We start from the raw sequence: 25800 nt of genomic DNA, 5'->3' as shown, positions 1-25800 counted from the left end.
TGGCACTTTTCTTGGAGGGGTTAGCTGGATTACTCTATTACTAATCATTGCAGCCTCCACTGGAAATTTCCTAAAGTGAAGAGTCCAGGTGGCTTTGCCTTCCTCCTACTCTACGATGTAGTCCGTGCCTCTGTGTAAAAGCTTGCTCTTTCAATTGCTATATGTGTACTCTGACATAATTTAAACAGGTACCTTAAAGTGCCTTGTAAATTTTTTTTATACTTCTGTAAACCCATCATCAATTTCTGCCCTATGTCTATTCATCTCTGTGTCTAAAGGGCTTGACATATATAATGGTCATTCAATATAGTTTTGATAAACAAATAATTTAATATGTAAGGAAAATGAGGACATATATAAGATGAAAGGGAAATTTTTGTTTTAGACACGTGATCATGGTATTAGCAGCTCCTCAAGTCCCATCAGAATATTGCCCCACTCACAATCCTTGCCACATAAGAAGCTGGCATCAGAGTGGGTACCAGACCTAAAGGAAGACATATCCATAGGTTAGCTAAACAAAGTTGTGTCATGGGATATTATCTCCCTTAGCCATAGAAGAAAGGACTAGAAGTGGCCACTTGATCCAAAGCCATTTGAATCAGACATCATTACCAACACTCAATTTCACCTTTTCCTTGATAACACAATCTGATGTGTGTACAGGTAGGTATCAATCATTTAGGAAATTTGACTGTTTCTCACTCAGATGTAAAACCTAAGCCAATTGTAGTAATCCTTTTCCCTTTGCCAGCATTTGGTTTAGGCATGGCATGTGTCATAAGTCCAGTTAATGGAATGTGAGGTTGATGTGGCAGAGTCTTCTAAAGAACTTCTGGGAAAAGTTTCTTCATTCTTAAAAAGAAAACTTAGTGTCTTCTTATACAGGATGTTGCCATATTTGGATGAGATGCTTAGATTGGCTACAACAAAAATCATGACGGGAAGCTAGCCTTAGAACAAACTTACATACTGAGGACAGCAAAGCAAGCTGATGTAGAGGATCCAGATCCTAGGGTGATAAATGAAATACTGAATAACATGACTCAGGAGAAGCCCTATGCCAGGGCTACTTATTAGTAAATGATAGATGTTCCTTATTCTTTAAGCCAATTGAATCAGGGTTTTTTGTTATCTGTAACAAAGGACACAGTAGTAAATACAGCAGCCAATCCACACACAGACCAATTACCTATGGTGCTGCCTAATGCTAAAGGATGAACTAGACTTTTAGATTTTTTTTTTAGAAATCATAACTTGGAACTATTAAAAGAATAAAATTTCAGGTTAGATGCAAAATCCCTCAGGTTACTAATTAGAGAAAGAGTTGGAGTTTTCTTCATGAGTCACTGCTAAACTTCCTTATTAGTAATAACTATAAGTAAGTAAAGGTAGCCAGCTAGTGGAGAGAGGACAATTGAGCAGAAGGTTAGAGAGACATCAAAAGACTCTCAGCTTCCTGAGGGAAGGAGAGAAGTGGAGAGAGTATTAGGTCCTAAAAAATACTTTGACTTTTTGTGACTTCTCTTTTCCATTTCCTGTAGACATGTACTCTTTGAGTTAAAGTGAGTCTCTCATTTGGCTCTTATTAACTCCCCAAGACTTAACAAAAACAAGCATTTATTGAACAAGCAAAAATAAAATGATCCAATAACTGAATCTGAGTTTTTTCATTTATAAAAATAAAACAAACAAGCAGCCCATCTATTTGATGTCCCTCCTCTCTCTACGACATCTCTAGATAGTTTTTATCCAGTCTCTACTTGATGTATCTAGATGTGGAGTGAACTCCCTCCTTTCCAGGACAAATTGTCCCATTGTTGATTGATACTGACTTGAAAATGTTCCCTCTGTGGTAGCAATTAAATCAATTTCCCAAATCTGTAAAGTCATCTCCAAACAGAAAGATCCTTAGTTATCAACTAGGACCAATTTTACCCCTGCTAGGGGATAATTGGCAAAGTCCAAAGACATTTTTAGCTGTCACAACTTAAGGGCTGTTACTGGCATCTGGTGGGTAGAGGTAGGAATTCTGCTAAAACTCTGCAGGGAACAGAACAGCTCCTCACAACAAGGAATTATCCAGCCCCAAATGTCAACAGTGCCAGAGCAGAGAAGACTTGACCTAAAAGGGGTCCTTACATACTAGATTAATCCCGCTTTGCAGAAGAAGACTTAAAAAGTGCTGTAGTTTTGGAGCATTTTTATTGAGCCCTTCATATTTTTTATTAACAGCAAAGCTCAGGTATTAATTAAATGGTCTCGTATATAATACTTGGTTCCCAAGTCCTGAAATAGGTGAAAGTGGAATAACCCTTATCTGGGGCTCAACCAACAGTGGAACAAAGAATAGTGAGGAAGAGGTGCATCAGATACTCAGAGGTGCTTAGTTAATGGCTTCCCATGGTTTGGAGCTAAGCCATCTGAAATGCATAGAAAGCTCCCCAAATGTGAATAAGGCGTTCTGCTCTATGAGTAGATGTTTCATGACCCTACTGTGGAAATGCCTGAATCACATCCTTGGCTTCATTCCTACAGTGGACATCAGTTGTTTTTGTCTCTCTAGCATCCCTTCTCTCTTCTTTTGGGAATAGCACTCAATTTTCCTTTGGGAAAATACTTCACCCTATAGAGGTATTTCCTATAAAATCTTGGAACTATTAGTCAGGGGCCCCATACTTTCCTGCCATGTGTTGGCAAGTGTCTCAAGCTAGGTCAGCCAGTCTTCATCTCCTCAGGAGTTAAATCACATTTGAAGCTGATTTAGATTGAATTGAGATGGTGTCCTAAAGAGATCGCCTATAGCTCCTTCTGTCTAGATTCCCAATTGTTTCTTGTTTCTGACCCAATGGTTCAACTGACCTCTGAATTCTGTCCCCACATACTTTCATCCCCATCCCCCCACCCTCGAGACTAGTTTCACTTTCTCATACCCCAAAATCTTCAACTTTTACAATCACAGAATTAGGTACTATAATGGAAATAAAAATATTTGCGTTCTCATTCTATCTTTGCTCTTAATTGGCTGTTATGGTCATGAAAAGAAAAACTTTTCTCTCTGATTCTGGTCTTCTAGACTTAAGGTCCTAAATTTCTAGTAAATATTGGACCTTCTTTGTTCAGAAAAAGCAAATTAAACTTTTAAGATAGCCAGGAGGTGGTGCTCCAGTACTATGATGATACGACCACTAACTAACTGTCCAAGCAGTGCTGCCCCTACTGGGGATAAGGACTTCCAAGAACCCTGCACGGTCATTTCCACACTGTCTGGTTGATTGGCACATTTTTCTTCTCTATTGCTAAACACAACTCTGTGTGTGGCTAATGTGAGAAATCGTTGCTGGGTATCTGTTGGAATAGATAAGCCTTCTTTCTCAAATAACTCCCCATTGGACAGTAGAAAAAAATTTTTCTCAATATTGTTAAGTTACAGTGATGTTGACAAAGGTGGGGGGGGGTGGAATTTTGCATGTGGCAGGTACATCAGAGTGAGACAAGCAGTGAGATCAAGCCATGGAGCAATAAAACGAATATGGACCTTGCACTCTGATACCAGCTCTGTCATGTATTTGTAGTCTCATTGGGAAAATGTTCCTGCATTTTCCTTGTTACCTCCTCTGTAAACAAGTGCATTGGTTGAGATCAGTTGTTCCTAAATTTATATTTTGTCAGATAAAAACAGTGGAAAAAATATTCCCTTAAATAAAGTCATATATGAAATCCTCATATATAAATACTTCTCAAAACTCTTTACAAGTGGCAGAAAAGGAATTTAAATAAACTTATAAGTAAAACAAGAGGGAAAAATAAAACATATCAGACTTGGCTTGTTCAGAGATCAAAAGCTGTCATCAGAGATCCATCTTTCTACTTCTCATGTGTCTGTACCTACTTGGCTTTGTTCTCAAGCAGACCCTAAGTGTGTGATAGCAAGATGGTTCTAGAAGAGGGAGGAAGAGAAAGAGAGTCTCCTTTCAACTCCTACTCCCTATTTCTTATACTCTGAGAAAGTTCAATGCAATAATGTACCTCTATTGTTAAAGATATGAGGATGGGTACTTGCCAGCTGTTTCAGAATAATATGGACTAAGAAAGAAGATAAACCACATGGAAGGCAAGAGGAAAGAAGGACAGAAGGAAGGATGAAAGGGAAGAAGGATGGAGGGGAAAAGAGATGTTCAATATTAAAATAAACATAAAATTTGAATTTCTCTGATTGGAGGAGAAGAAAGACTCGTCCTCCCACCAGCTGGTCCCTCAGAAATCTCCAAAGAACACTTAAATTATGAAGAATAGAAATAAAAACCATGGGCCTAGGGATCTATAAAATAGACACTAACTGTAACATACTTTATGATTCCATTTGTATAAAATATTCAGAATAGATAATAAGTCCATAGAGACAGAACAAGGATTGATGGTCGCCAGTGCTGGAGGAGGAAGGAAACAGGGAAAAACTAATTAATGGGTAATAGATTCTACTTTGGAATGATGGAAATGTTTTGAAACTTAATAGAGCTGATAGTTGCATGATATTGTGAATATAGTAAATGCAAATGAATTGTTCACTTTAAAATGGTTAATCTTATGTTGTGAGAATATACTTCCATAAATTATTTTTTGAAAAATATTTATTTGTATATATTAACAATAAACTGAAAGAAAATATTTAAAAGTACCATTTATAATAGCATTAAAATTATGAAATACTTAAGGATACACATAACAAAATATGTGCAAAGACTATACACTGAGAAAAATTAATAAATCTTTAATTAAAAATTAACAAAATTAATAAAACACTGTTGAGAAAAATTAAAGAAGATTTAAGTAATTAGAGAGATATACCATGTTCATAGATGAGAAGACACAATTAATTAGGATAACAATTCTTGTCAAATAGATTTAAAATAATCCCAGTCGAAATCCCAGGCAGAATTTTTATAGACGTAAATAAGCTAATTATAAAATTTACACGAAAATGTAAAGAAGAGCCAAAATTTTATTGGATAAAGAACAAACAATGTACTTGGAGGTCTTACTCTACTTGTTTTCAAGACTTACTATAAAGACATAGGCCATGTGGTATTGGCATAAGTAAGGAAATATAGATCATGACACAGAATTCAAAGTATAGAGTGAGACATACATATATATGGTCAATGTATTTTTGAAAAGAATATTAAGATAATTCAATAGGTGAATAATTATCTTTTCAACAAATGTTGTTAGAGAAACTGGAGATTTGTGATTAAATAAAATTGACTCAAATAAAGCCATGTACAAATATTAACATAGAGCTAAACACAAAAGCTCAAGCTGTAAAACTTCTAGCAGAAAACAGAAAAAAAAAAATCTGACATTTGCTTAGTCAAATATTTCTTAGATAAGACACACAATTATAAACCAAAAGTGAATACACACACACACACACACACACACACGTGTATATATATACATACATGTATATGTATATACACACATATATATATATATATATATAGAGAGAGAGAGAGAGAGAGAGAGAGGATTTTATCAAAATTTTATAATTTACTCTTTGAAAGACATTATTTAGAAATAAAGAAATCACAGAGTAAGGTGAAAATACTGGCAAAATATATATCTGGATCAAAGATTTATATTTATTATATATTTTTCCTCATGATTGAATAACAAAAGAACAAACAGCCCATTCTAAAATGTAGAATGGCCAATAGCACATGAAAAATGATGTTTAACATCAATAGTCTTTAGAGAAATGCAAATCAAAACAAGTAGATACTGTTGTATACCTATCTAATGGTTATTAGGTTAACTGATAATACCAAGTATTGGTGAAGATGTGGAGTAATTGCTTGTGGGAATGCAAAATGGTAAACTACTTTGGAAACTAGTTTGGCAGTTTTTTATAAAACTAAATATATACTTACTAAGATGCCAGCAATCCCATTCTTAAGTATTTAACCAAGAAAAATGGAAGCCTATGTTCACAGAAATCTATACTCAAATGCTCATAGCAGCTTTTTTATTAATAACCAAAATGTAGAAATAACTCTAATGTCCATCAGCTGGTAAGTGGATAAAGAAATTATGGTATACTACTAATGGGATACCAATCAGCCTTAAAAAAGAAACAATCTATGGAAACATCCATTACATTGATGAATTTTAAAAGGATTATTCTAAGGAAGAGTAGCCAAGCACAAATTTCTACTTACTACATAATTTTACAATTTGTAAGGTAATCTAGAAAAGGCAAAATTATAACAAACAAACAATAAGTCCATAAATGTCACAAATCTTTGCTGGGGAGAGGGGTTTGACAACAAAGAGGCTATTAAAATGTTCTATATCTTGATTTTAGTGGTGATTACATGATTGTATACATTTTTCAAAACTCAAGAAACTGTACAGCTAAAATGGGTTAATTCCATTGTATACAAATTTTACCTCAATAAATTATTTTTAAAAAGCGATTGGAACAATTAGACTAAAACAAACAAACAAATAAACAAATTTGTGGGCTTACTACGTACCAATTTATAATCTCTTCCATAAACTAATCCCACATCCGCAATCTCTCTTCAAATAGAGCTTTCTACTTTAGGTTCTGAGGCAGAGTGCTATTAGACAATGTCCTTAAGAGTCTTAGAACTATGGACCATGTGAAAAAGGATTAAAGGTAACAAAGAATTTCTGATGTCTTAATCATGGGTCTTATAACAACACTTTTGATTTTATCTTGAGCTCATCCTCTCATTTCACAGGCTCAACCCAAGATATGATAATTGCCCTGGAGTGGGTTGTTAACTTTTCTAATCTTATTCCAGATGAAATAGGAAGGAGTGAGAAATGGTTTTATTTTCCAATCCTGTAAATCCTAGGTTGAAAATATTTTCTCTGAATTCTTCTTGAAAACTGAATAGGGCTTTCTTAATTTAATTCTCCATTTTCTTAATTTAGCAGATAAAAGAAGCCAATTAATACTATCAATACTTTTCCTGATAATTTTCTTGGCAATATTCACAAGTTCATTGGGTCTTTTTTTTTTTTTCTTAAATTTTTTCATTGCAATAGGTGATAATGTTTCCACTCACCATGCTTTGTGACTTGAACTTCCAGATAATTAACTCACATTCAGCACTGACATTTTTTTCCAGGATTTTTTCTTGTTTAAACCTTACCGTCCTCTCTTAGTCAACTGAGCCATATACTTATTTCTTTTTATATGTGTTGGTCAGGATCCTTTTCATAGTTACAGAATCCTAACTAAAACTATTAATAAAAGGGAATGGGTTGAGAGTAGCTCTTTTGGCTTATGATACCTGAAAAGTTCAAGGACAGTATAGCATAGTCGTCTGCAAAGATAGGTACAGGAGCTCCTTCCATCTCTATACCCTTATGACACTCTATAAAATTAGAGAGTGGATTCTGTTTCTCCTACCCTTAATTCTGGCCTAAACTTGAGAGCTGCTTTGATCAATAAAATGTGACAGAAGTGACAGTGTTCCAGTCTGGGCCTAGCCCTTAAGGGTTTTGATAGCTTCCTTTTCTGCCTCTTTTGGAACACAACCTCCACATAAATAAGCTGGAACTAGACTACTGAATGATGAGAGAGCACTGAGAAAGAGAAGGAGAGAGGGAAAGAGAGCCACATGGAAGAGAACTGAGGCCTTGAGTAAAGCCTCTGGGCTGTTCTTGCCCCAGCCAACCTCCCAATTAAAGAGATCTCCCTTATTGACCTGTCAACACCACATGGAGCAGAAGAACTTTCAGTTGCTCTGAAAATTTAATAGATTAAAAAATACATATTGTTGTTTTAAGCACTTTGTTTTGGGAGGTATATTAGGTAGCAATAGATAATTTTAAGAATAAATTAGTGCAGCAGCAACAAAAATACAAAATACATGGCATTAGCTTTGGGAACAGGCTGCTGGCAGAGGCTAGAAGAGTAGTAGAGAAACCGTTAGTGGAAGATGTTGAAGAAGTGTGGAAATTGCTACTGGCCTTCATAAACAAACCAAAATATAAGCCTGTAAATATGTCAAGGTTAAGAAATAAAATGCTAAGGACAACCAATCACAAACAGCCAACTAGATTCTAAGCTATAGCCCATCAATAATTGCCTTACTTTGCTTCTGCCTTTTCTCTGTGAGAGTCTCTCTCCAGTCCCTGTTGATGGAATGCTCCTAAACACTTCTGGGTTGACACTGCACAATTCAAATCAAATTTTGTTCAAATAAATGCTTAAAAAATTGTAATATGCCTCAGTTGATCTTTTAAAGGTTCTAGTGGCAGAAGAGGAACCCAAAGGAGACCCTTAGCACCCCCAAGAGGAATTAACAACGAGGCACAGATACCTGTTGAGCTCCTGGAGCTTGCTGCGTCCGTGCAGCCTCTGGAGGTAGTGGGTAAGTCCCTCTCGGACTCCAGCTCTGCAGCTTTCCTGTTATGAGCTTTCAGACTTTATTTGAGCATTTCTTTCTCTGGACTGGGTCTGGAAACCAGGGCAGGTGGACTGGGTCCAACCTAAAAACTGGATAGGGTCCGACTTAAAAATCAACTGGTATATATGAGATTAGTTCTGACTTAGAAACTTGACTAGAACTGGGTTGGACTAGGTCCAGCTTAGAAACTGGACTAGTTCTGGGGTCAAATTGTGTCCAACTAAGGAAGCAGATTGGATCCAACTTCAACTGGATTGGGTCCAATGTGAATCCTTAGGTGAATAAAATTTTGTTTTAAGCTTGAGTCAGTAGGTTAACCTTACCAAAGATAATCTTGAATTACACAAACCACAGTGGAGAACTTTTAATCATCTTAGATAAGCTTATCCATTTGCAAGATACCCTAGAGAAAAATAGATCTCAAAGAAGCACTCACCATAAAGGAGAGAGGAAATTTTATTTTTCCACCTCTACAGTTACTGGTGACCAGAAGGAGACCCACAGGGACACCCCACTTGCTTCAGAGCCTGCAATTGGTATACAGAAAATCGGCAGAAGACGACAAAGGGTAAGAATTTTTACCCAAGTTGTACCTGTTTAAGAGAAGAAGGAACAATTTCACATTGTCCTTTCTTTTCCAAAATCAAATTGGCAGGAAAATAACATTGGTAATCAACCTTTTTCTTCCATGGACAGCTTATACTGCTTTCTTATCTATCTTAAGAACTTGGCTAGGCAACCATCAGGTTGGTGGCCCCTCAAATATTGCCAGACAGTAATATGAGTTGTACCCTACTTGTGTCTAGTGTGGCTGGACAGAAATGTGGGTTGGACTTCTATCGCAGCTAGGGTACTACCAGCTATTGCCAGCTCTTACGAGAGATATCTGTCTTTCTTTCTTTTGGTTATCTTTAGGAATGGCTCTGGACCTTGGGAGGGTGATGTCCTTTGCACCCGAGTTGGGGGAATCCTTCTCATGTCCAACAATGCCAGGAATGCAGGAACATGTACTATTTGTCCAGGCCGAAACATGCCAAGATATTTAAAAGGATTTTTAAGTAGCTCTATGGTCAGAAGTTGGCCAGACTGGAAGCTGATATTCAAAATCTGACAGAAAACTTTTTAAAAGGCTTCTCTTATGAGCTAAAATGAAACTATGTACCCAAAGGGAAAGAAAATATTGCATTATCATACCTGTCTCATAGCTAAAAATTTATAAGAAAAGCTATAAGATCTCTACATCTTTCTGGATGTTCACGTATGTCTCTGAATATACGTTCTAGATGTGTGGTGTTCTCCTACCTCTAGATGCTATTGTCAAAATTATTTGTAAAAGTCCTCTTTAATTGGCTTAAAGACAAACAGGTATTTATATAAATCAAGCATACTCTCAGAAATGTAGCAATTAACCCAAATGTTTTTCAAGTTTATGTGACCTAGGATAATCTTTGGTAAATAAAAGCTAGTTTTGTTTTCTTGGTTTAATTCATTAAGTTTGTTGGTTATAAGCATTAAATATAATACTTTTATTCTACCTAGCTTTCCTAAAAGTCAAATTATTTTATGTTGCCTCTTTTATAGAATTTGTCAACCAGAAATATAATTTAACACGATGGTTAGCTGTTTAACGTCTCATAAAATGTTGTTGAAAAATCTGAACATAATCGTTAAGAGCAGAATAAATTAAATAGATGTGAGTAAAATAAAAGTTTATAAATGAACTTTTCAATAATAATTATGCTTTATAGTATGTTTACTTAAAAATACTTTCCAAAATCTTTTTAGTAATTTGAAACCTTAAAGTTATACTGAGATAAGTTAAATGATAGATACTTGTTAAACATTTAGATTATTCTCAAATAACATAAAATACTGAAATATTAATTATTGAACATAGGTTTATTCATTTTTGGCTTCCTTTTAAAGAAGAACTAAAGATATTTTAGTCTATCAGTAAATACGTTTTGTGTAATATTAAAAAATTTACTATGAGGAAGAATAGACTTTTAGGAATTGTAAAATGTGTTTATAAATTTGCCAATCCACAGAATGCTGCTGTAACATATCAATCCACAATTGCTTACTTTTTAGCTTTCAATAGGAATAAAATATGCTAATTATTATAATATGTGTAATTAAAACTACTTAGAAATAATTAGGGTTAAAGGAAACATCTCTGTATGAAAAGTAGATAAAGAAAGTAGAATGATTGGTTGTTCCAGAATGAGAGAGAAAAAAAATAGGACAAAACCTCAATGGGTAAGAAATGCCGTAAAAATTTGTGAAAAAGAAATGTTTGGTGGGGTCAAGCTGACTAAAATCAGAATGAATTTAAGATTTTAAAGAATGTGTTTTAATATCAAAAGTAAGATGGTATAAAATTAGAATTTGTTTTTCTGTCCATTAAAAGGACACTGTTTTCTTGGACTATTGGTCACTTTTGACTAGAGATTATGAAAGGTGCTATTTTATTTATTTTATTATTTTATTTTATTTTATTTTATTTTATTTATTTTTTACACTTTGGGCAATCTACCTGGGAAGCAAAGACTGTGTGTCTTACCAAAATAACTGTTTCATGTTGTATTTATCATGTCTTTGATTAATTAAGAAAACCCAGTCTTCTCAACATTAGAAGAGCTAAGTTTTGTTCACAACTATGTAACTTTCGGTATTTGCCTTTAAAATCTTCTACTGTCACTTTATCTCAATAGATAATTTAATATTATTTCATAATGATCTGAAATTCCATTTAGTCAAACGTTCACACCTTTTGACATTTTGACAACTTCCCCAAATCAATTCTAAATGGAATCTTTTTGACCTCAAAGTAACTTTGATATTTCTCAGAGGGTCCCTGGAAAAGTTCAAAGGATTTGTGTTTTAATTTTGTAAAAGAGAGATGTTAAAATAATTAGGTTTATTTGGTATCATAAAATTATGTGGGAAGCATTATCAAATAAGAGTATGATAAACTTTCTTGGGTTATATGTATATGCATGTATGTTATTAATATATGGATTCTAGAATTTGTTTAAAGATTTTAGAAATTTGCCAGTACTCTCATTATCCAATTATGATCCTAAATTATTAAATGCCACAGAAATAACTTAATTTTCTTAGCAAATGAATGCTCATTAGATCTTTAACCATGGTCATTTTTAAATCTTTTTGTCATTGACAATTATTGTTTTACTCTGATGCTTTTGCAAAGTTTCTTTATCTCCACAGAGATTCATAGAAAGAATTCTGACAAGTACTCTAGAATACAGTTTCCTAATAACTTCAAGATCATAAAACTAAACCGAATAAGAATTTCTAGAACCAATGTAAAACTGTATTCAAGCAGAATAAGAATTTAAAATAAGGGTTGAATAAACTGATGAAGATAATTCTAATTTTTTTCACAACATTTTTTGAACATTACTAGAACTTTAATGTTCTATTTTTACAGATTTAAGGAAATCTTTTTTTCTCTTTTCTCTAGGCAATCTGTGACTTACAGTACTTTTGCAAAGTATATCTCTGTAAATAGAATTAAAACATTTACTTTCTCCCTTACCTGAGCCCTCCAGAATTCAGAAATTTATTGAATGTTCTTATTTTCATGGCAATATACCTATTTGCATAAGTTTAATAAGAATCTGTTCTCCTTATAATAGGGCACAATTGGAAAGATTGGTTATATTACCAAGGCTCTGACTGGAATGCCGTATTTGAGAACATGTATGAAATCAGAAATGATCAGACAGTTTTAAGGAACTAAGGTTGACTTTATGGAGCCAATAAAAGCAAGTTGGAAAAACTGGTAGGATACTTTGGTTATAAAGTTCTTGGCAGCCTTACCAGATGAGTAAGGAAACATCACTTACTGGCAGGCACAGGGACCTTAGGATATCGTGGAGACCTTAAGAAGAAAGGAACACATCCAAATCTATAAGTATTCCAGGCAAAGTCTGATGATGAGTTCTTGGCCTGGCTTCTTAGCCTTGAGTGGCTTTTAAAAGTCCAATTTAAAAGTTCCAGCCAAGTAAATATAAAAAGAACCTGTATGGTCAATCACTTTTCTTGCTGCACTTACATAAATAATGAGGCCAGTTTTAATGAGGCTAGACTTATTTTGCAAACAAATTAGTCTTGCTTTTATTATCTTTGATAGAAATAAAAGTGATTGTAGAGGAAAAAATTACATTTCAGTAGAAAATTATAACACAACCTGTGGAGATCAGATTTTAGTCCTGTTCATTGTCCTTAAGGTTTTATTTCATATCTATATTCCAAATTGGATTCTGAATTCTTCTAGTTTCCTCAAATATTTGGCTGTAACTCTTCAAACTAATGATTCCAATTTATCCCCACTCTTTTAATTTGAAACCACTTGGAACAAACCGCTCCTTTGAATTTTCTTGGAAGAGACCATGTCAGGTCTTCCCCACTACCTAAATGGCAGACGAACTTCAGGGACTTGAAACTTGGGTCCACATCCCCCAGTTAAAAAGGCCCCTCTTGGAGATGTAAAATTAACATTGACGAGGGAGGTTCCTCCCCTTGAGCAGACAGCATCTTGTGGAGAATAGCTCTCCCAGGATCATGGTTCAATATCTTTATCTCCATTATGAAAACTTCATTTTTTTTTTTTGGTCTTTTCTACTAGCTTTTTCTCTCCATTAATATACAAGAAGACAATGTTCCTTAACCTGGTAACTATTGCTAACTCTACTGACAAGGCCATAGCTACATAACAGAAGTCCCTAGTTGTTCTTGCTAAGGTGATTTTATATAATATATTTCTTTAGATTACTTATTGGTTGAACAAGAAAGAGTCTGTACCATAAAAAGTATCTCCTGCTGTACATAGATCACGCCTTCGGTATTATAGCAAATACAAACAATTAACAAATAAGCCACTGGGTAAAACTAGTCGATGGCCCTTCAAAGACATTCTTTGATTTATTTAATATTAATTGGTTTGCTTCATGGGGATCTTGGCTAAGGAGTATACTTTCATATCTTCGTATTATCCCGCTAATAATTATCACTGTAGTCTCTGGCATACTATGTTCTCTCAAAAATCTTAAATTCATAATCACAGTCATCAGTAGTACATGAGATTGTGCTTGGAGAATCAGAAACAAGATGAACAATGAGATGAATGACAAAAAAATATTCTTCCAGGAACTGACATCATAACTTATGCGTTTCACAATGAGGCAAGAGCCATTTAACTCTGATGGTCACTGAGAGTGGGGCTAATGCCAAATTACTGGTCAATCTCTCCTGTATGAGAGGATGAGCAAAAGGGAGAAATTGTTAAATTAGTTAAACAAGGAGGACATTAGACTGATGTGACTCTAATACCTTAGAGCCTATGTAAGGACACCAAAATCTAAGCCTGCAAATGCCTCAAGGTTAAGAAATAAAAACACTAAGGGAGACCTATCACAAATAGCTGACTAGGCTGTAAGCTAGAGACAATCAAGTACTGCCTTACTTTGCTTCCACCTTTTCTCTATAAAAGTCCCTCTCCTGAGCTCCTGTTGGTGGAATGCTCTTAACTTCTTCTGGTGTGGTGCTTCTCTGGTTTCAATTATTTTTTGCTCAAATAAACTCAAAAATTATAATATGCATCAGTTTATCTTTTAACAACACATACCATAGGAATATGATTTTTCCTGCTACTTTAAGTTCCTTGAGTACTGTCTCTATTCATCCTTTTCATACTCAATGCATTCCATAGGATTCCACAGCTGTGGAACAACAGAAAGGTCGGGTCATGTAGGATTAACATATATCAGGCCTCGGTGGTTGTCCTGTCAAAATCTCAGTAACAGATTTCTTCATTGTAAATGGAATTAAGTGATCATTAAGAAATGCATGAAATTAGCCCTCTCGTATGATCAAAAGTTTTATAAGATAGTTTTCATTCTAAACTTTATTTTACTCTGATACGTTATAGATCATCCTCTTCCATTAACTTTTTGGAAAAACCTCCATCGTACTAAACCAATCTCAAAAACTTTCTCCATGAAAACACACTTTTGAGCACCTCCACGTGTTTTCCAGACAACGTAAATGCTTGGGATGCATTCTCCTAACCAACTTGGAATTCTGGTCGTGTGTGAAAACATTCTGCCCTTTCATGTTTTCCAGACAGTGTCTAATTGAAATGGAAATTAGCACAGAATTGGGTGTTTGGTGAAGGAAATGACATGTGGCCCTCTTAGAACTAAGGGATGATGTCACTTACTAAGGTGAAGATTCTGTTGCCTGAAGCTTTTATGACCAGATATTAGTGAGGTTTAATGGAGAGAGCACTGGATCAGGAGTCAGGAGGCCCAGATTCTAGTCCTGTTGTAGCCTGCATCTCTCTGTTTGACCTTGTGTATATCACTTTTTCTCAACTTTGCTGTATTTCTTATCTATACTATACAGCTTTCCCGCTTGAGTCTTGTTTTCGCTAAGCTAGATCCGCCAACTTAGAAAGTCTTAGTGTAGGGGTTAAGGAATATATGATCGGTATAGAAATTGCAAGGAAATTGAAAATAGCTTTCTACGCAAAGGCCAAATGACCAGTAAAATGCAAATGCTATAGAAGAAACAGGAAGAATCACTTAATTCTGCTTGGTGGGTTTATTCACTCAGGAAAATATTTATGCAGAAGGGTAAAAGAATCTGATTTATATTTTAAGAGATCTCTCTGGCTTCTTTTAGATAATGATTTATAGTGGCCATTAGAGGATGCAAGGGAGGGGACAGCTGGGCAGCTGATCAATAGTCCAGGTAAGAAATGGTGGATAAAGTTATGATGATGGCATTAGAAATGCAGTCAATATAGAGTAGAAAAATGAATGGGAAATAATTAAAACTTACCAATGGTTTGACTGTAGCTAGTGAAGAAATATATGGAATGAATAATGATTCAACAATTCTAGTTTTACCAAATAAGTTAGTTTTTTTTTCTTTCTTTTTTTCTTCCCCATTTACTGCAATGGCAGAGATGGGGAGTAGAATACAATGGTGGTGTCATGGGAGTCAGCATTTCAGATGTGTACATTTTCCAACTTCCAAGTGCAGATATCAAACAGAATACTGAGTATATGAATTTGACTGAATTTAAGATGAAATGTGAGAGTGGTAGGCATTTAGATTATACTTGATAAGCTTCAGAGAGGGTGTCATTTGAACTGATTCTTTAAGGACGAGTAGGGCTGTACCCACTGAGAATGTGGACAAGGGGAATAAAGGCAGGAAGCTGAAGTGGTCAAGCCAAGGCCCACTGGGCTCTCACTGCCTGACCTCAGGCCACTGCACAGCCCTCTCTGTAACAGCAAAACTATCAAGAAACATCCACTAGCCATCTTAGATCCCTGGACACTTAGGTTCAAAGCCAATAAAGGATTACAGCTAAGAGTAGTTAGCTTAAAAATACTAATAGATCTTACAGGTTATTTTTCCCCAAAACTAGAAAAAAAAAAATTTTTTCCTGAATAATATTGAATTCATTAGTGTCTGTCTCTTCCCAAGTCTGGCAACCTCATTCGGTATAATTTAGTTCTGACTTCAGTGTCACTACCCCAGAGACAAGGATGGATTATAAGCAATTTAGGGATTCCTTGTCACATTTAATTTGTCTTTGGCCAAAGATTTTGAGTTTATTTCTGAACTTTTCCCTTTTAAATCAGTTCCAAAAATAAGGTGCAATGTCCTCCTTTTAGACTGTATCCAGGAGAAAGTGTTCTTACAACACGAACTTCAAGGAATACTAGCTCCATGTTATCTTAAGTTTTAGTAATCATGGGATGTTCTCATAATCCTCCTATTCTATAAGCAGAGTACTTGCTGTCTTTGGTCTCTTCTGAGTTCATCTGCTCTCACTATCACCTCTAGTAATCTAGAAGAAAACTCTGACACTGCCTAATTTGATACTTTAGAGGTGTGCATTAATTTTCTATTGCTGTAACAAGTAACTGTAAATTTAGTGGCTTAAAACAACTCAAATTTATTATTTTATATTCGGTAGGTCAGAAGTTTAACTTGAGTCTCACAGAGCTAAAATTAAAGTTTTGGAAGCCTGTGTTCCTTTCTGGACAGTCTAGATGAGAATTCAATTCAGTCCCATGTGGCCGTAGCACTGGATCTTTGTTTACTTGCTGGGGACCTTACTTAGCCCCCTACATCTCAGAAGCAGCAACAGGATGCTGAATCCTTCTCATGTGCATCTCTCTTGCCTGCTCTTAAAAGCTCATGTGATTAGATTGGGCCCAAGCAGATAATCTAGGATCATCTCCCTATGTCAAGGTCTTTACCCTTAATCACATCGACAAAGTCTCTTTTGCCACATTACTTTGTAATATGTTCATAGGTTCTGGGAATTAGGGCCTGGGTATTTTTGGAGGACATTTTTTGTGTACCACAGTTGAGAAAACTGAGGCCCAAAAGACCATCATGACTTGTCCATGATAAATATCAGTTTAAATCAGAATCCAGGCATGATATTTAGAACTTCATATTCTTTCCACTACGAAAAAAAAAAAAAAAAAAAAAAGATGTAGCTCAAGTATGAATTCAGTTCTCTTCTAAGAGTACAATGTACTGAGACTAATTTAGCATCTATGATAAGACACATGTAGTTTTAGATGCTTGTTTCTCTATGCTCTAGCCAATCAACATTCAGCAAACTGGTTTGTCTCTCTGAGCCACTATTTTCTCTTCTATAAAATTAAAAGAAGAGGATCTGTCTTGCAAGGATTTAGTGAGGATTTAACAAGACATTTCTTGAGTGCTCAGCACAAGGTTTATAGTTTTAAAAATCACTAAAAGGACCAGTTTAAGTTTCTATACTGCACAGATGAGAAAGCAGGTCCAGAGAGGAGGAGCAATTGGCATCAGGTCATAGAGTGGGTTAGTGGCAAATCTCAGGCCAGATTACACAATGACGTGAGAATCTGAAGGGAAAGTAATTGCAAGAACAAAATTCCACACCTGCTTTCTACAACATTCCACAACCAGTCCAGAGTCTGAGCCTCTTGATTCCTTTCCACCAGAGTTATCTCACAGGAATTAGAGGTTGCATGCTGGCTTCATCTCATGTGACAACTTTGGTCTTCCTCTGCCATTTTTAGTTCCCACATTCCTCTGTGAACCTCTGCCCTACAGCCCAATCGATGTCAGCTCACTTTGCACTAAATGCTTCCTGTGCACTGAGCCATTTTGCATTTGCTTAGTAATAATGGAGCCATCTAGCATCAACTCACATCAGATAATTTTACACATCATGTCAAAATCACCAATTTCCTGCTACAAGTGATGGTTAGTGCTGGGAGGTCACTTGGAGTCATGAGTTATCATCGCCTAGGCTGCTTAGCTTTATGCCACCAAATCCTATACCTGGAGAGAATATGGATCTAAGTTCTATTTTTGTGTTACTAAATATAAAGACTAATATAGACCATCTTCCTATCAAGCTGGAATCTTATCACTATTGGAAGACAAAAAAAATAAATTGTCATTGAGTGTGGAACTCCAACAGGTCAGGTCAGAGAGAATCATTCACTCATTCGGTGAGTATCCTATGAACTTCCTTGTTCTAGATATATAAATAGTCAACTATAATAAAAGGCTCATTTAATTAGATGGAGTTGTTAAAAAATTGTATCTTAAACTAGTAGCATTCAAATATTTTGGCTGTGAAATTTTCATTTAAGTGAAATTGCAAAAGGGACCTAGTAAATAGAACTGATGATAGAGTACCTGCTGTGGCCAAAATAGAAAAAAGAGAGCTAGAGACCCAGCCATTAACCATCTCTCTTCCCCTTCCCCCACATGATAGTTTCTGATAGAGCTCTTCATAGAATATTTTAAAGTCCCAATTTCATAATATTTGTAACTGGCTTATTGAATGCACCGATCTATGATACAAATAGAAAGAAACTCTTCTTTTACATCAATACCTCTCTAACTTACTCTGGAGACTGATTTTTCCCATACTCTTGGTTTGTATTTCAGGAAGGTCCATTAGTTTCTCTGGTTTTCTCAAGTATTAATACATGATCTTGTTTCCCAGCTCAGTGTAGAACTAAAGTCAATCCAGCCAGTTGAAAAATTGTTTTCTTTCCCAAATTTTGGTTCACACAACTGGAAAACCTAGAAGTCAAAAGACTTCTCACCAGCCTCTTCACCATTTCCCTACCGTGCACTTCTATTCCTCCTCCTCCACTCATAATGTCTCTTCCCCTTGACTCCTCCCAGAATGGAAAGGGCGATCAGAGTGAGGTTATAGAGGAACGAGGCAACGGATATCTTACTTGCCCACCTGGGCTGTCACATACAGTATTGTAGGTTACATACTACACGAGACTTTAAAGCCAATGGAACAAGGCATTGAGCTCGCTCTACTTGGGAAGCTATGTACTTTGGGTGTGGGGCTCCATCCATCTGAGGGAAGGGAACATTTCTGTAAATTATGACCTAGTTGTTTTATCACCTAGTCTGTGCTGCCTCTCAAAGGAAAGTGTGACTTTCATTAAAATTTTCCCAAGGTGATGTAGGGACAGAGGCAGCCCTGTTGACCAGTACAATTTAAAGCTGACATTGGACTGAATGTGGCAGATGTTCAAAGCCTGGCTCTTTCCTATGTGTTCTGCTTTGAGAATGTTTAGGCATCTCCTGCTCTAGCTCACCGTCACCAGGACCCTCCCGTTTGATGATCTGATTCCAATGTCCCTCCGACTGAATATTTCTGACCACACCTCAGCCTGGCAATCCACTCCTCAGCCCCACATAGATTGTCACTGCTGGGTTTCCTCGCCCGGCAGGCAGTCTTTGAATAGAATTCTTTTCAAGACACCTGGAGGCTTAGTGCCTTGTCTGGCTCAGAAGACACATGTGCCTTCCCCATCATGGTAGGAAGCAAGACTCCAACAACCAGCCCCAGCTGCTGAAGACTCCTTCAGTAAGCCTCCCCCCGTTAAATCTTTTCAGGCATTAGTCAAGTTCCTGTTCCCATGTTCTTGTAAGGCCAGGGTATATATGAGTCTCTGAAGCCTCTTCTCTCTGAATCAATTCTCTAGCATCTCCTCTGTATCTACTACATGGGGGATATGACAAGTGGCAAAACCAGATCCTTAGCTATTACTCTGTCCAATGTAAGGTGGTAACTGGTAATCTGGGCCTTTGGAGCCACTCCTGAGACTCAAAGACATCAGGAAAGGTCTTGGGAACATAGTGTTTAGTGACATGGGTAAATTCTCAAGTAATAATAAATAGAAGTCTGAGAAACACATAAACTTGAATGTGTGTGTGGGTATGTGTGTGTTGTTTTAGTACTAGGTAAAATAGGTGAGGTAAAATAGTGAAGATGTTAGAGATCCTTTCATTTAAAGTGTAGCATCTGTGAAGTCTGCTTGGGGGCCCTGCTTCATACCTCAAACACACAGGACAGAAATTCTTAATGTCATCTAGTTTCCTATTGCTGCTATAACAAATTACCACCAACATAGTGGCTTAAAATGACACAGATTTATTATCTTAATGCTCTAAGGTCAGAAATCTGAAAAAAGAGACTTCCAGGGCTAAAATCAAGGTGTTCAAAGAGCTATAATTCTTTCTGGAACCTGAAGGAGAAAATCTATTTCCTTGTCCTTCGTAGTTTCTAGAGGCTTTCTGCATTCCTTGGCTGATGACCTCACATCACTCTAACCTCTGCTTCTGTTATTACATTTTTTTTCCTTCTTATAAGGGCTCTTATGATTTTATGGGACTCACCCAAATAATCAGAGTAAATATCTCATTTCGAGATCCTTATTAGTCACACCTGAGCAGTCTCTTTCGTTATATAAGGTAACATATTCACAGACTCTGGGGATTAGAACACAGGCATCTTTGATGTGGGGGGTGGGATGGGGAGTATTATGCTACCTACCACACCATCCTTAACAGGAGGCCATGGATAGAGACAATGAAAAATGATAACAAACAACACCCTTTAAAGTGTGAATTTGAGGAAGTTACTTAAGCCCTCTCAACCCTCAATTTCATCATCTCTAAAATGAAGATAATAATAGTTTCTGCCTCATGCAATTATCATTAGCATTAAATAAATTAATATTTTCAAAATGCTGAGAACAATGCTGGCTCATGTTAAGTGCTATACAAATATTTTTAAAAACTCACATGGGAGGACGCTCTGCATTCTAAAGTAGACTTGGGATCCAGCTGCTTCTTATTTGGCCAACGCTGTGTTACCTAGTCCAGGATTAATAGCAGCAGGGACTTATTAACTTAATGGATGTTAATAAATCTCTGGAGTGAGTCCAATACAATACTATATGTATTTACAATTTTCTAAGAAAATATTCAACATATTAACAGTTCTCACGTGGAATTATGGGTGATTCTTATAGTCTTATTTATACTTGATCTATGTCTTATATTTTCTTCAATAACCTATACTGCAGTTATAATCAGAAAAAACATAACTAGCCCACACATTATGTGTGTGTGTGTGTATGGAGAGAGAGACAGAGAGAGAAGTAAGAGTCTTTTGGGATGCTGAATCCAATTTCTAATATATGAATGCTCCAACACCAGCTTAATGTTCTATAAGTCAACTCAGTTTTGACACTCTACCTGGAGATAACATCAGATTCCACAAGTTAAGGGCTCAGTTCCACAATACTACCACCCCCGATTTCCTTCAGATATCATTTGAAAACTCAGATTATTACCTGTGCTTCTGACAAACTGACTATACATAAAAGTAGACAAAAGGTTCCCATGACCCTTTCCTTGGGCTTATTTAATTTGCTAGAACAACTCACAGAATTCAGACAAACATTTTACTTTCTAGATTACCAGCTTATTTTAAAACAATAAAACTCAGAAACAGCCAGATGGAAGAGATGCATAGGGCAGGATGTGGGGAAAGAGTGAGGCACTTTTGTGTTCTCTTGGAACACTGTTCTCCCTAAATTTCCAGGTGTTTGCCAACCTGGAAGCTCTCCAAACCCAATTCTTTGGATATTTATGTATGAAGACTTCATGATATAGACATTATTAATTAAGCCATTGGCCATTGAGGATTGAACTCAATCTCCAGCCCCTCTCCCTTCCCTGCAGGTCTGGAGGTGCGACCAAGAGCCCCAACCCTCTAATCAAGGTTGATTAGCAAGCCCCTATTCTTAGGAGCTTTCCTATAGTCATCTCATTAACATAACAGAAGACACCTTTACTGCTCTCATCACTTAGGAAATTCCAAGGGTTTTAGGAGCTCTGCGCCAGAAAAGGGGACAAAGGTCAAATATATATTTATTATTATAAATCACAATATCACAAGAGTTATTGGAGAGAAACAGAAAAAAAAAAGTGTCCATACTCTATTCAAGTCACTAAAGAAAACCACAACAATATTCCTTAATGGATCTGGTGCGGACATTGCTTGTAAAATTCTAATCTTTCAGCAGGAAATGAAAAGGGACATCTCTTACAGAGTTCTTAATCTTTTTAGTAACTTAGTTAAAGTTTTCTTTCCTCTTTTCTCTCTCAAATTGAGATAACTGCCCTGAAACTGGTGACTGAGATCCTCTGGCTATTGATAAGGGTCATTGGCCTATTATTAGCAGAAATGGAGGTAGGACAGACAGGGCCCTTAGAGTCTGAAAGCGGAGGGGACTTTAGGCCAAAGTATTATTTTTACTCTTTAAGAAATATATTAACCAAGCCTGTTTCCCATTACTCGCTAAATAGGAAAATCAGTAATAGAAATTAATATTTATATTAATAACAAGTTTGTATCTTTTTTTCATTGTATAGGGACTGAGATGCACTTCAACAGGAAAATCAAGATCTACCCTGACTAAGGCAGACAGGGAAAGAGCTTCATGAAACCCCAATAGGCAGGGACAACGACCCTTCTCATCAGGAAGCAGATATAGAAGAGACTTCCTATCCCTCAACATCCATATTAATAATAAAGGGGTTCATGGATCTTAGAAAAGAGTTAGGCAGGGAAGTTAGGGGGTTTCGGTTTGCCTGCAAAGACACTGAGGTCATTCTATCCTAGAAGGTGTCTGCCCTAGTCCTCCCACAATTAAGCAAGCTAGTAGGCATTTTCGGGCTCAAAGTGACTCATAGAAAGAAATAAGTGAGCAGAAAATTGGGCACTAGTTTTAACCAGTTATTCACATTTGTGTAATAAAGACTCTAACGATCTTCAATTTGCCCGAGCCTCATTATACCATCATTATAATACGATGCATATGCCCAGAAGTTCATTAATATCATTATAACAGACTGAATTCTGGGAACCAACATACACAGAAAGCAAATGATGAATCATCGAGTCCTGTTCAACTTAGTTGCCAATCAAGGAAGCCCACCTCTCCAAGAAAATTAACCAACCCCAACAAATAGGGCTAAAAACTCCAAAGACTTTGTTTGCTCAGGCCTGCTTCCATGTCAGGAAGTATACTTTCCCTTCTAATAAAGCTTTTCATTTCTGCTGTATTTCAGTGTCTTGGTCAATTCTTTGTTCAAGACATCAAGCATCTGGACAACATGCCGGGAGAGGATCCCTCCTCTTGGGTAACAGAGGTTCACTGACCATTGGATATAGTCTAGATACTCAGAGCTAGTCTATAAGACTTTCTAGAAACTGGCTGAAATCACACTGCACACCTGTAATTCTACCCCTCCCCTTGTTTCTGTGAATGACTTCAGCCAACACTATTCAGCAGTTGTGATGTGAAATTCTGCATTGTGTGCTAGGTCTACAACTGTGATAGCACACCATCTCTGGTCTCAACTAGTTTATAATATAAAAGAAGGTGCAGACTTCTACACCAGAAACAGAACAATGACTTAAAGATTATTTTTGTTATTGTTATCACTGTTACAATCAAATCCTACATGAAGACGAAGGAGGGCATGATTGATCCTAAGTTCAGGGCCAGCTTCAGGATGAGTTATCTGTGCAGCCAGAGCCCACGCTACACAGGACTCTGTGCTTAGTTTAGTGTTTGGCCGCTGCTGTCTTGAAAATTCTGAATCTTTTCTGAACAAGGGACCCCACAAATTATGTAGCCAGTCCTAAAAAAGGGTTTGAGGGTGGGGGGCAATCAGAAGTGGAGGTTCCAAGTATGCCGTCATTGAGAAATACAAGTAAAACAGCCAAATTGACAGAGTTTACTCTGTCTCATCCATACTTTGGATAACATGCCAAGTACTACATATACCTATATGTTTATATGCACATAAAAATAAGTTGGTCTCATATGTCAGTATATATGCACACATCTAATATTTCACCAATTCACAACCACTTACTTGCTTCTTCTTCACCCACCATCTATATTATCATTTATTTTTCTATAGCCGTAATGGGAAAAGGAAAGGTTTTCTAGGAGTTTAACTTCCTTTCCTTTCCCTCTCTCTTCCTTCCTTCCTATCTCTCTCCCTCCCTTCCTTGATACCTTCCTTCTTTTCTTCTTTCTTCTTTTTTGTTAATTTTAAGGAGGGTCAGTGAATCTTAAGTCCTTTAGTCCAACTTCAGTGGGTATCCCTTGAGCTATCTTTTTTAAATGCAGATTTTTATACCTCCAATCAATAGGATTGGTTTGGATCTGCAGGAATCTATTGAACACACATGAACACACACACACACACGCATGCTACTGGTGCCTACTCCGAAGAAACTTGCTCAGATTTTATCTAATCCCCTTACTTAATGGTTCTGAGAAACCGAAGCCCAGAAAGAGGAAGTAACCTCCCCGAAAAATCAGCTGTTGATTTAGTAGCCACTTTGAAGAAAGGTCCAATGCCTGATCATGATTTCTATTTCAGAGGCCTTAAAAAATGTAGGCTCTTTCATGTTTCCTACAGAAAGTGTTTGAATGCAAATTGCACTTTTTCACCTTCTTATCCAACAACGGAAATCAGACTGAAATGAACATGTGGCAGCATTGCGAAAGGGGAAAGCAAGCAAAAAAAGAGACACTTGTAGCCCTGCCCTGGCGTGGCTATGGGAAGGGCTGGCTTTCCCAGGTTCACCCTGCTTGCCTTGCATGGTGCTCCACATGCCAGCCAGCATGGTCTTTTTGAAATGCAAACCTCCCTGATCACCTCAACCTGGCAGAGAAGCCTCCATACAGAGCTCGCGTTGTGGTAGGAGCAACAAGAATACTAGGATCCTATGGGCTAGAATTTAAATTCTTTCTCTGCCACCTTCGAGCTATGTAACCTGGGGCCAATGGCTTCAGCTCACTGTGCCTTGGTTTCAAGATTTCTAGAAAGGACAGAATGACAATGAACACATTGGTTTTTTGGTTGAGAGACTGTATAATGATGTGTTAAGAGCACAGACTCAGAAGTTGGACATCTGCATTCAAATATTGATTCCTCTTCTTAACAGCTGTGATTTTGAGAATGTTACTTAACTCTTAAGGATTATAATCACTCATACCTTGCGGGTCATTGTGAAGACTAAATGAAATAATGATTTAAGGCCTTTGGCTGAGCACTGGGCTCCTAGTAAAGGCTCAATGAATGCCAGTTGTATGAAGGATGGGTAGATGCTTAATAAACCAGGGAGGAATAAAATGAGTGGAGAAAAAAGAGAAGTTTGGGCAAAGTGAAGTCACAAAAAGCAATGTGTCTTCTCCACAGAATGCTCTCTGAACCCAGTGAATTTCCACTGTGCGGGGAGAAGTAAGGATGGCAGGCCAGATTAGAATAATTGTTTTCCTTGGAAGCTGAAAAATCAGTTTGCCTCCAGCACCTCTATTACTGAAACTTCAATCCAATCCCTAAATCCCTCTGAAATAGTGAATGAAACTTAAAAGCTACAAGAGAGAAAAGAAGGAAGAATGGAGAGGAGCCAAAATGCCTCAGGCTTCAGTTTGATCCTTTTCTGCCACCTTCCCACCCTGCTTTTGGCCCATGTCTCTGCAAGCTTCTTCTCTGTCTGTAGCTTTTGGGGAAAATAGTCTTTCTTTCTGCAGTTGGCTCTAGGAAGCTTTTCGGTATGGGCAAGGGCAGGGGAAGGGTGAGCATACTCAGGCACTGAGAGGGAGAACCCAGGGGAATACAAGAGCAAGCCCTTGGTCCAGGACTAAGAATGCAAACCATACAGTCAAGGTTCCCATCACATCACTGCAACTGCCTTTTTACCTGTATGTGTTTTCACCAGGCAGGGGGGACTCAGGCCCCAGTGTCAAGATCATAAGCAGTAAAACTCAGTATAAATCCAGGCCCCACCGATAACTTTCCAGTTAATCTGTTGGAACCTCAGTTTCAACATTTGTAAAGTGGGATGTGATGCATAAAACACTTGGCACCATGCTCAAAAAAATGCCTTTTT

This window comes from Rousettus aegyptiacus, unplaced genomic scaffold, assembly GCF_014176215.1.
Source record: "Rousettus aegyptiacus isolate mRouAeg1 unplaced genomic scaffold, mRouAeg1.p scaffold_m13_p_3, whole genome shotgun sequence".
Lineage (NCBI taxonomy): Eukaryota > Metazoa > Chordata > Mammalia > Chiroptera > Pteropodidae > Rousettus > Rousettus aegyptiacus.
The sequence above is the reverse complement of the archived record's forward strand: the minus strand, read 5'-3'. Positions refer to the sequence as shown.